General features: G+C 40.3%; 1 pseudogene across 1 annotated transcript; it reads right to left on the bottom strand.

The window, feature by feature from the left end:
- Positions 1-726: 726 nt before the first annotated feature.
- On the bottom strand, positions 727-2264 carry LOC308268715 (eukaryotic translation initiation factor 5-like; annotated as a pseudogene). Its single transcript has 2 exons — positions 1127-2264; positions 727-887 (listed from the first exon to the last, which is right to left on the bottom strand). The product of its transcript is annotated as a eukaryotic translation initiation factor 5-like (transcript).
- Between the last annotated feature and the right edge of the window lie 8001 nt (positions 2265-10265).

Here is a 10265-nt window from a genome sequence, read left to right on the forward strand (position 1 = left end):
TTTGTCAATGTGGTTTTTCACATTGGTTGATTTTTTTTTTTAATAGAGATACAACTTTAAAGGCACTAGATCCCTAGTGGTTGACTCATTGTGATTAAGAGTGCCTTTACAATCTGCTGAAGAAACTCGTATATAGTCTCAGCACCTAACAGTTTCTCCTAGGCTCCGAGGACTCTGGTCAAGTGATGATGCATTTTAAAAATGAGCGAATTGCCGGGCGTGGTGGCGCACGCTAGTAATCCCCGCGCTTGGGAGGCGGAGACAGGAGGATCACGCAGGTTCGAAGCCAGCCGCGCTGGCGTAAGAGACCCTGTTTCAAAAATATAAAATAGGTCTGGGAGTGTAGCCCGGAGGTAGAAGGGCTTCCAGGAACCCCAGTACCACCAAAAAAAAAAAAAAAAAAAAAAAAGGAGCCAATTGCCTCAGCATAAGTCATTTAGAACCCAAAATCAAAATAACCAAAACCAGATCTTTATATTTTTTATAACTATAAATGTGATCCAAATATGTCTACCACTAGGTTTTTTCTGAAAGAAACATCTGCATCTGCTCACTGATTTGTGTGTGTATGGACCACCTAGATTTCTCACTGGGCTTAATTACAGACCAATCACAGTAATAGATTTTGAGTGTAAAGTGTAGCATGCTGTTAACCCTTCTTAGCTTTTGCACACACATGTTGTACTTCTGGCTGATAATGGAGAAAAGTTTGCAGCATTTACACTGTTAAGCCAGGTTGCATTCGTTCTTTAAAATGGCATCAATACCAATGTCATCCTTGTTTTCAGACTTCACACTTTCAACTTTTGGTACACTGGCAGTCTTGGGATATATCACCTCCATGTTCTCATCTTCATCTTTTTCTTTGCCACCTGAGGATTCTTCCTCTGCCTCCTTCAGTTATTTGAATGATTGATTGATTGATTGATTGATTGTGGTACTGGGGGTGGCACCCAGCATCATTCTACCTTCGAGCTACATCCTCAGCCCTATTTTTTATTCTTTATTTCGAAACAGGGTTTCATTGAGTTGCAAAGGGCCTCACTAAATAGCCGAGGCTGGCTTCGAACATACACAATCCTCCTGTCTCGGCCTCCCAAATGCTGGGGTTACAGGTGTGCGCCACCACGCCCGGCCAACCATTTTATAAATGGTTCTGCTTTGACATGAATACCTTTGGCAAGTTCTAGTTCTTGAACGCCTTTTCCGAACAGCTGATGCTGACCTCCTCTTCTAAAAGGTCTGCGTCATCCATCTCCTTCAAGATATGCGGGATCTTGGCGCTGAGCCGAGCTTGGTGCGCTGCTGCCGCACACTCCAAACCATGAAGAAGGTACCTCGGAGCTCTTGGGTTATCGTCACAAAATCTTAAGAAATGGCGCCTGTATTTCTTTATTTGTTCCCTAATCCTTCTCATTAAATAGAACCTCAGTGAGAACATGAGGACCCATGGCTTTTACATCCAGCCTTTCCACTTCTGCTACAATGTCTTTGCCAGATGAGTCAATGATGCCCTCTTCTTTCTTTTTCTTAACATATTTGACATGCTCTTCTACGGTTCTTTCCAGATCATCACGAGCGTCAGAACTTTCACACATCACTATTCTTACCCATTCTGCACCTCTGAGCCTCCTCCGTGGTATCCTCCCCCAGCCATCCTCCTCCTCCTCCTCTTCCACAGCGTGGGGAGGAGGACTGATCTCATTTGGCGGTGGCAGTGGTGGCATCTCACTGCTGGGTACAGAGTCATTTTCCTTATCTTTGCAACTCTCTATTTTTCTTTTCCTTTCTTTCCTGTACCACTATCACGACTCTCAGGTGGGTTTTTGAGAATGAATGTGCAGAGTTTATGATGTGTGCCAAGCATGCCTTGGTAGCCACAGGCTTTACGAGAATTACCTATTGTTTGTTTCTTCTTTGGATTGACACGCAGATCTGTTTTAGGATTCTGACACTCAGGACAGAGAACCAATTTTTTTAATGAATCCATCACCAACATATCTTGCGGCTTATTTGCCTCATGAGGTCTATTGACAGTGTAGCGGTCATTCTTAACATCAAACTGGGTCTGTGCTCCCAGGTCACAACCAAAATATTTGGTGGGATACATTAGAGGACAATTAAGCGCCTTTGCAATGCCAACCACGTCGACTCTAACTGTCTTGATTCCATTTCCTTTGCCTTCAACCGTGGTTGACAATCAGACAGGGCATCTTGTAGCGATAGAACTGGTCTAACGCACTGCGGTTGACGTTGACAGACATTTTGGCTTATTAGTGTCTTTATCAATAAGATGAAGAGATCTTTTATTGCAACGCTTTGGTATCTTCTGTCTGGACAAGGGATGATGAAAATGACTGCAAGAGTTCTTGGTCTCTGACATGAAAAAAATTTTCACCACTGAGGCTATAAGCTTCTTGCTTGTATGCTATGTTTCCCCAGTACAGGTACCAATGGCTGCACGATAGCTTGCTTTCATCAAATAAAGACATTTACCCAGTGCGGCTCACCCAGGACTGGGAGGAAGAAGCACTGGAAACCGAGTCCAGAGTGGTGAATAGGTGAACAGGCGCCCCAAACAGCAGGAGGGCCTCTCCCAGCGACCTCCATGACCACACGGCAGCGCCGAGCCTGGCTACCTCTGCAGTGTTCTCATTCTCCCTCCGTACTTCTTTAGAGAAGTCTCTGTTTGGATCATTTGCCTATATATTGATTGGGTTTGTTTGTTTTTATATTGGTTTGTTTTGGTTTGGTACTGAAGATTGAACTCAGGGGAATTTTTTTTTTTTTTTTTTTTTTTTTTTTTTTGTGTGTGTGTGTGTGTGTGTGGTACTGGGGTTCCTGGAAACCCTGCTACCTCCGGGCTACACTCCCAGACCTATTTTATACTTTTTTATTTGGAAACAGGGTCTCTTAAGCCATTGGGGCTGGCTTTGAATCTGCACGATCCTCCTGTCTCTGCCTCCCAAGCGCGGGGATTACAAGTGTGCGCCACCACGCCCGGCTAACTCAGGGGAATTTTACCTCTGAGGTACACCTCGAACTTTATTTTCATCTTGAAACAGGGTCTCACTAAGTTGTGGAAGTCCTCACCAAGTTGCTGAGGCTGGCTGTAAACCTGTGATTTTTCCCATCTTAGTCTGGCATTACAGTTTTTGAGGTCTTCATACATTCTGGATAGTAATACTCTGCTGAAGGGATGGTTGATGGATATTTTCTCCCCTTCTGTAGGCTCTCTTCACTCTATTGTTTCTTTTGTTGTGCAGAACGATTAAATTTGATGCAAAACCATTTATCTATTCTTGCTATATTTTCTGAGCCATTGGAGTTCTATTCAGGAAGTTGTTACCTATTCCCCTAGGTTTTCTTCTAGCAAAGTTTCAAGGTGTTTTGTTTTTGTGGTTCTGGGTATTAAAATCAGGGGTGCTTTACCTTTGAGCTATACCCCAGACCTGTTTTATTATTTTCTTAAATTTTGAAATAGGGTCTTACTAAGTTATAGCACACTGGTCTCAGACCTGTGGTCCTCCTGTCTCAGTCTCCCAAGTACTGGGAATTGTCAGCTCTTGTAGTTAGGTCTCTAAACTTTTTCGAATTGATTTTGCACAAGGCAAGAGATAGGGGTCTAGTTTCAGTCTTCCACATATGTATATTCACTTTTCCCAGCGCCGTTTGTTAAAGAGCCTGTATCTTCTCCTTTGTATGTTTTTGGTACCTTTGTCAAGAATCAGATGGCTGTAGCTGCACGGGTTTATTTCTGTGTACGTTATTCTATTTCACTGGTCTACATATTTGGTTTCGTGCCAGTACCATGGTATTTTTGTTATTCTGGCTTTTTGTCGTATTTTTGACAGCATTTTTTTTTTGTGTGTGTGGTACTGGGGATTAAACCTAGGGGCATTCTACCTCCTAGATACATCCTCAGCCCTATTTTTATTTTTTATTTTGAAATAGGATCTAAATTGCAGAGGGCCTCACTAAGTATCTGAGGCTGGTCTTAAACCTGCAGCCCTTCTATCTCAGCCTCCCAAGTACTGGGATTACAAGCGTGTGCCAATGTACCTAGCTCCTGAAAGGGTTCTGTGATACCACCAACATTTCTTTGGCTATTCTGGGTCTTTTGTGCTTCCATATGAATTTTAGGATTTTTTTTTTTCTGTAGTATCACTCTTGTGATCCCAGTACTTGGGAGAGTGAGACAGGCTAATCGCAGGTTCACAGTCAGCCTCAGTGACTTCATGAGGCCCTCTACAACTTAGACCCTGTTTCAAAATAAAAATGAAATAGGACTGGAAGTGTAGCTTGGAGGTAGAATGCCTCTGGGTTCAATCCCCAGTAACACACACACACACACACACACACACACACACACACACATACACACACACACACACACTGCTTTTATCCAGTTCTGTGAAGAATGTTATTGGTACTTTAATAGGGATAGCACTGAATCTATAAATTTTCTTGAATAAAATGGTAATTCTAAATATGCCAACCCATGAACATGGGAGTTCTTTCCATCTTCTAATGTCTTCTTCAATTTCTTTCTTTAGTGTTCTGTAAGTTTTATTGCAGACCTCTGGATTACATTTACTTCTAAATATTTTATTATTTTTAAAGCTTTCTTGGTATTAAATTTATTTAATGTGGTTTTATATACTTTTATTGGTATATTATACCTATATATACATATAACATATATGTATAATTATACATCATAGGTTCAAAGTAATAAACATGCATTTACACATCCCTTTTTTTTTTTTTTTTTTTTTTTTGGTGGTACTGGAGGTGGAACCCAGGGGCTTTCTATCTCCAGACTACACTCCCAGACATGTTTTATATTTTATTTGGAAACAGGGTCTCACTAAGTTGCTGAGAGCCTCACTAAGTAACTGAGGCTGGCTTCGAACCTGTGTGGTCCTCCTGTCTCAGCCTCCCAAGTGCAGGGATTACAAGCATGTGTCACCACGCCCAACCACACATCACTTCTTTATTCAGCCTATGCAAGAACATGAGAGGTATTTTCATCTTCTAAGGTCTTCAATTTCCTTCTTCAGTGTTTTTAAATTTTCATTGTAAAGGTCTTTTGCTTCCTTAGATTTATGCCTAAGTATGTTATTCTTTTTGAGGCTATTGTGAATGGAATTGTTTTCAGTGAATTCATTGTTGGTTTTTAGAAAAGCTATTAATTTCACTAAGTTGATTTTCTTATTTTTTTAATTTATTTTTTTGGTGGTACTGGGGATGGAACTCAGGGGCCTTCTTCCTCCAGGCTACACTCCCAGACCTATTTTATATTTTTATTTGGAAACAGGGTCTCTTAAACCAGCTGAGGCTGGCTTTGAACCTGTGCGATCCTCCTGTCTCAGCCTCCCAAGCCACTAAATTGATTTTCTAATCCAATTGCTTTGCTGAAGGTGTTTATCACCTCTAGAAGACTTCTGATAGTTTATTAGGTCTTATAAGTATAGGATCAGGTCATATGCAAATAGAAAACATTTCACTTTTTTTTTCAGAACTGGGGATTGAACCCAGGGAATTCTACCTTGGAGCTACACCCCCAGCCCTATTTCTTTTTTCTTTTTTTTCTTTTTTCTTTTTGGTGGTACTGGGGGTGGAACCCAGGGGTTTTCTACCTCCGGCTACACTTCCAGACCTATTTTATATTTTATTTGGAAACAGGGTCTCACTAAGTTGCTGAGAGCCTCACTAAGTAGCTGAGGCTGGCTTCAAACCTGTGCGATCCTCCTGTCTCAGCCTCCCAAGCGCTGGGATTATAAGCATGTGCCACCATGCCCGGCATCTTTTTTATTTTGAAACAGCATTGTGCTAGGTTGATGAGTCTCACTACTTGGTGAGGCTGTCCTTGAACCTGTGATTTTCCTGTCTCAGTCTCTCACATAGTGGGATTACAAGAGTGTGCCATCTAGCCCAGCTTCTTTTCTTGTTTATATTATTTAATTTTCTTTTTAATTTCTCTGGCTAGAATTTCAAAAATTGTATTGAATGGGAGTGGTGATAGTAGGCATCTTTGACTTGTTTCTGAGTTAAAAAAAAATACTGTAGGTCCAGCCCTTCAGTATTTCCCCATTCAGTATGATGTTGGCTTTAGGTTTAGCATATATTGTCTTTATGGTATTGAAGTAAGTTTCTTCTCTCCCTAATTTAATCAGTGTTTTGGCATAAATGAATGTTTGTTTTGTCAACTGTTTTTCTGTATCAAAATGATCATATATTGCTGGGCGTGGTGGTGCACGCTTGTAATCCCCGCGCTTGGGAGGCAGAGACAGGAGGATCGCGCAGGTTCGAAGCCAGCCTCGCTGGCTTAAGAGACCCTGTTTCCAAATAAAAAATATAAAATAGGTCTGGGAGTGTAGCCCGGAGGTAGAAGGGTTCCATCCCCAGTACCACCAAAAAAAATGATCATTTTTTTGTTTTATTCTATTCATGTGATGAATTATGTTTATTGACTTGTTCTCTTTAACCAACCCTGCATTCCTGAAATGAAACTTACTTGGTTGTGGTACATAATCATCTTGACAAGGGTTTGAATAGTGAATTGCTAGTATTTCACTAAGAATTCTTCATCTTTATTCATCAAGGATATTGATCTGTGATTTTCTTTTCTTAAGGCATCTTTATTTGATTTTGATATCAAGATGATGCTGGATTTGTGAAAAAGAGTTTGAGAATATTTTGTCTTTTTCTTTCCATGGAATAACTTGAGTATTAGGCTTAGTTTTTCCTTAAAGGTCTTATAGAATTCATCTGAGAATCCATCAGGACCTGATTTTTCTTTGTTAGGAAGTTTTTTTTTTATTATTGCTTTAATTCCATTTATTGTTAATGGCCTGTTGAGAAGTTCTATCTGCTCTCGGTTCAGTTTAGGTAGGTTGTATAAATCTAGAAACTTGTCCCTTTCTTCTAGATTTTCTTGACAGGTCCAGCCCTTCAGCTGTGGGGCTGAGCAGGAAGGTTGAGTGTCGACGGCCGGAACAGAACCACACGAGCTAGGAGATGTGTCAAGCAGGGTCTCGTTTATTTCTCTCAGGCAACCCAATTTAAAGCAAAAAACCGCAAGGGGGATTTCCAACAGGAAACTATTCTAACCTATCAAGCTAAAGGTCACCCTTGCATGTGCAAAGCATATAACTTGCAGCCAATCATTGGGGTTCACGAGCACGGAAGCATTTTTTGAGCCAATAAGGCTCAACATTACCAAATTGTGCTAGCGGGGGCAAGGAGAGTAGTTACACCCTCCATATCCGCTCGGTGCTACATGTTGCCGATTCATCGGAAGTTCAGGCAGTTGTGCAGACCCCAATGCACTGGGTGCTACATGTAGCTGATTCATGGGAAGTTCTGTCAGGCGGGTGTGCAGACGTCAACGCGCTTGGCGCTACATGCAGCTAATTAATTGGAAGTTCTGTCAGGCAGTTGAGCAGACCCCAACATTTTCTGATTTGTTGGAATATCAATTTACAAATAGTTCCTGGTATTCATTTGGATTTTTGTGGTATCTATGGTAATATCTCCTTTTTTGTCTCTTATTAGTTTAGGCAATTTCAGCTGGGCATGGTGGCTCATGCTTGTAATCTTAGTAGTTGGGGGAATTAGACAGGAAAATTGCAGGTTCAAAGCCAGTCTTCACAACTTAGCAAGGCTCTCAGCAACCTAGTGAGACCCTGTTTCCAAATAAGAAATAAAATTGGGCTTAGTATGTAGCTTAGTGAAAGAATGCCTCTGGGCTCAATCTCTAGTACCAAAAATAAATTTAGGTAATTTCTTTCTTTGGTTAGGTTGGCTACAGTTTTGTTAATCTTGTTTAATCTCAAAAAAACATTTTTTTTGCTTCATTGGTATCTTGTATTGTTTTATTTTCTATATTATTTTCTGCTCTAATTTTTATTATTTTCCACTTTCTAATGGCTTTTGAGTAAATTTTCTCCTAGGGCTATGAGATATATCATTAGGTTATTTATTTGGAGTCTTATTTATTTCTTATTTATTTATCTTTATTTTTCCTATTTGTGTGGGGGTCTGGGGATGGAACACAGGGGCATTCAACCTTCAAGCTATACCCCCTGCCCTATTTTTAATTATTTTATTTATCTATTTATTTATTTGCTTGTTTGTGGTACTGGGGGTGGAACCCAGGGGCATTCTACCTTGGAGCTACACCTGCAGCCCTATTGTTTATTTTTTATTTTGAAACAGGGTCTCACTGAGTTGCAAAGGGCCTCACTAAGTAGTAGCTGAGGCTGTCCAGGAACTGTGATCCTCCTGTCTCAGCCTCCTGAATGCTGAGATTACAAGCATGTGCCACCACGCCCAGCCGAGTCTTTTTATTAATGTGGGCACTCAGTGCTATAGATTTTTCTTTTATGATCACCTTCAGAGTGTCCTAGAAATTTTGGTAAGTTGTATCTTTATTTTCTTTTGATTCTAGAAATAATAAAATTTCTTCCCTACATTTCCCTTATGATCTGATTCTCATTCAAAAGTATACTGTTCACTCTTCATGTATTGATATAGCTCCCCTATATCTTCTTGCTATTGATTTCTACTTTTAGTCCATTATTATCTAAGAAGATACAAGGTTTATATCCATTTTCAAAAATTTACTAAATACTTGCTTTGTGGCATAGAATGATATCCGTTTTAGGGAATGTTCTACGTGCAGTTGAAAAAGATGTGTATTTGGCTGTTGTTGAGTGAAATATTCAGTAAATGTCTATTAGAACCCTTTGGTTTATAGCACTACTTAGGTCTTTACTGATCGTCTGTCTGTCTAGTTGATCTGTCTAACCTTGATAATGGTGTATTGAAGTCTTCCAATATTACTGTACTGAGTGGTTCCCATGCTTGTGAGTAGATGCCTACCCAGAAATATTGCTGGATCATATAGTAGGTTTATTCCCATTCTTCTGAGTATCCTCCATACTGCTTTTCTGCCGGGGTCCGGCCCTAGCAAGAGTTGAGGTTCGTGTGCTGGTGAGAGGAGAGTCGAGGTCATGAGAGAGAAGATGCTGTCACACGAGACCAGCTTCAAGCTTCTCCAGCTTTATTCTGATGGAAGCTTCTCCGGCTTCTCTTACTTCTCTCTTGCTTTTTTTTTTTTTTTTTCAGGATTTGTTACAGTCTTTATAGTCATGCAAACAGGAACTTCAAGGACAGAAAAAGTCTTTAACAGACTTCAGGGCAGGGTGCCAGACATTTAAATAATCACAGAAAGTATGCTTTGTCTTATCACAAGGCCAGCTTGAATTTAATCTTATATATTGGCCCAAACTAAGGTCAGTTTGAACTTAATCTTTGGCCCAAACTTTATCCTTGGGGAAAAAATTTTTGCTGCCTGTGTCTCTCACAAGATGCTGCCCATCAGTTTTAGTTACAATGCTTATACATAAAATTCCAATTGTACAAATTGATCCAAATAATCCTAAAATAATTTTTTGAAGAAGAAAATGCTAGACATACTTCATGGGGGATCTTTGCGGGTCCCCTGACCGAGGTTTTTAAAAATCTGTATGAAGCCGGGTGTGGTGGCGCACGCTTGTAATCCCAGCATTTGGGGGGCTGAGACCGGAGGATCGCAGTTCGTGGACAGCCTCAGCTACTCAGTGAGGCCCTCTGCAACTCAATAAGACCCGGTTTCAAAATAAAGAATAAAAAAATAGGGCAGGGGGTGTAGCTTGGAGGTCGAATGCCCCTGGGTTCCATCCCCAGACCTGCAAAAAAAAAAAAAAAAAAAAAAAAAAAAAAAAAAAATCTGTATGAGATACTTTAGCACTTTTCAAAGTAGTTGCACTAATTTTCAATCCTGCCAACAATGTATTAGAATTCCCAACTCTCCACACCCTCACCAGCATTTGTTGGGTTTTTAATGATTGCCATTCTAATTGGAGTTAGGTGAAATCTCAGGGTAGTTTTGGTTTGCATCTCTGATTGTTAATCATACATTTATTGGCTTTTTTAACTTCTTCTGTAAAGTGTCTCTTTAGTTCACTTGCCCATTTTTTGATTGGGTTAATTGTTAGTGGTGAGTTTCTTGACTTCTCTGTAGATTCTAGAGTAGTAGACAAACATTTTCTTCCATTTTGCCGGCTCTTTGTTGAGGTTCTTGATAATTTTCTTTGCTGTACAGAAGCTCTTCAGTTTAATGCAATCCCACATATTGATCCTCTTTGTCCCTTCTGATAAGCTTGGGCTTGAAGTCTTATCTTTCTGATATCATGGTTGTGACTCCTGCTTGTCTT

Source organism: Muscardinus avellanarius, assembly GCF_963383645.1.
Source record: "Muscardinus avellanarius genome assembly, chromosome: 10".
Lineage (NCBI taxonomy): Eukaryota > Metazoa > Chordata > Mammalia > Rodentia > Gliridae > Muscardinus > Muscardinus avellanarius.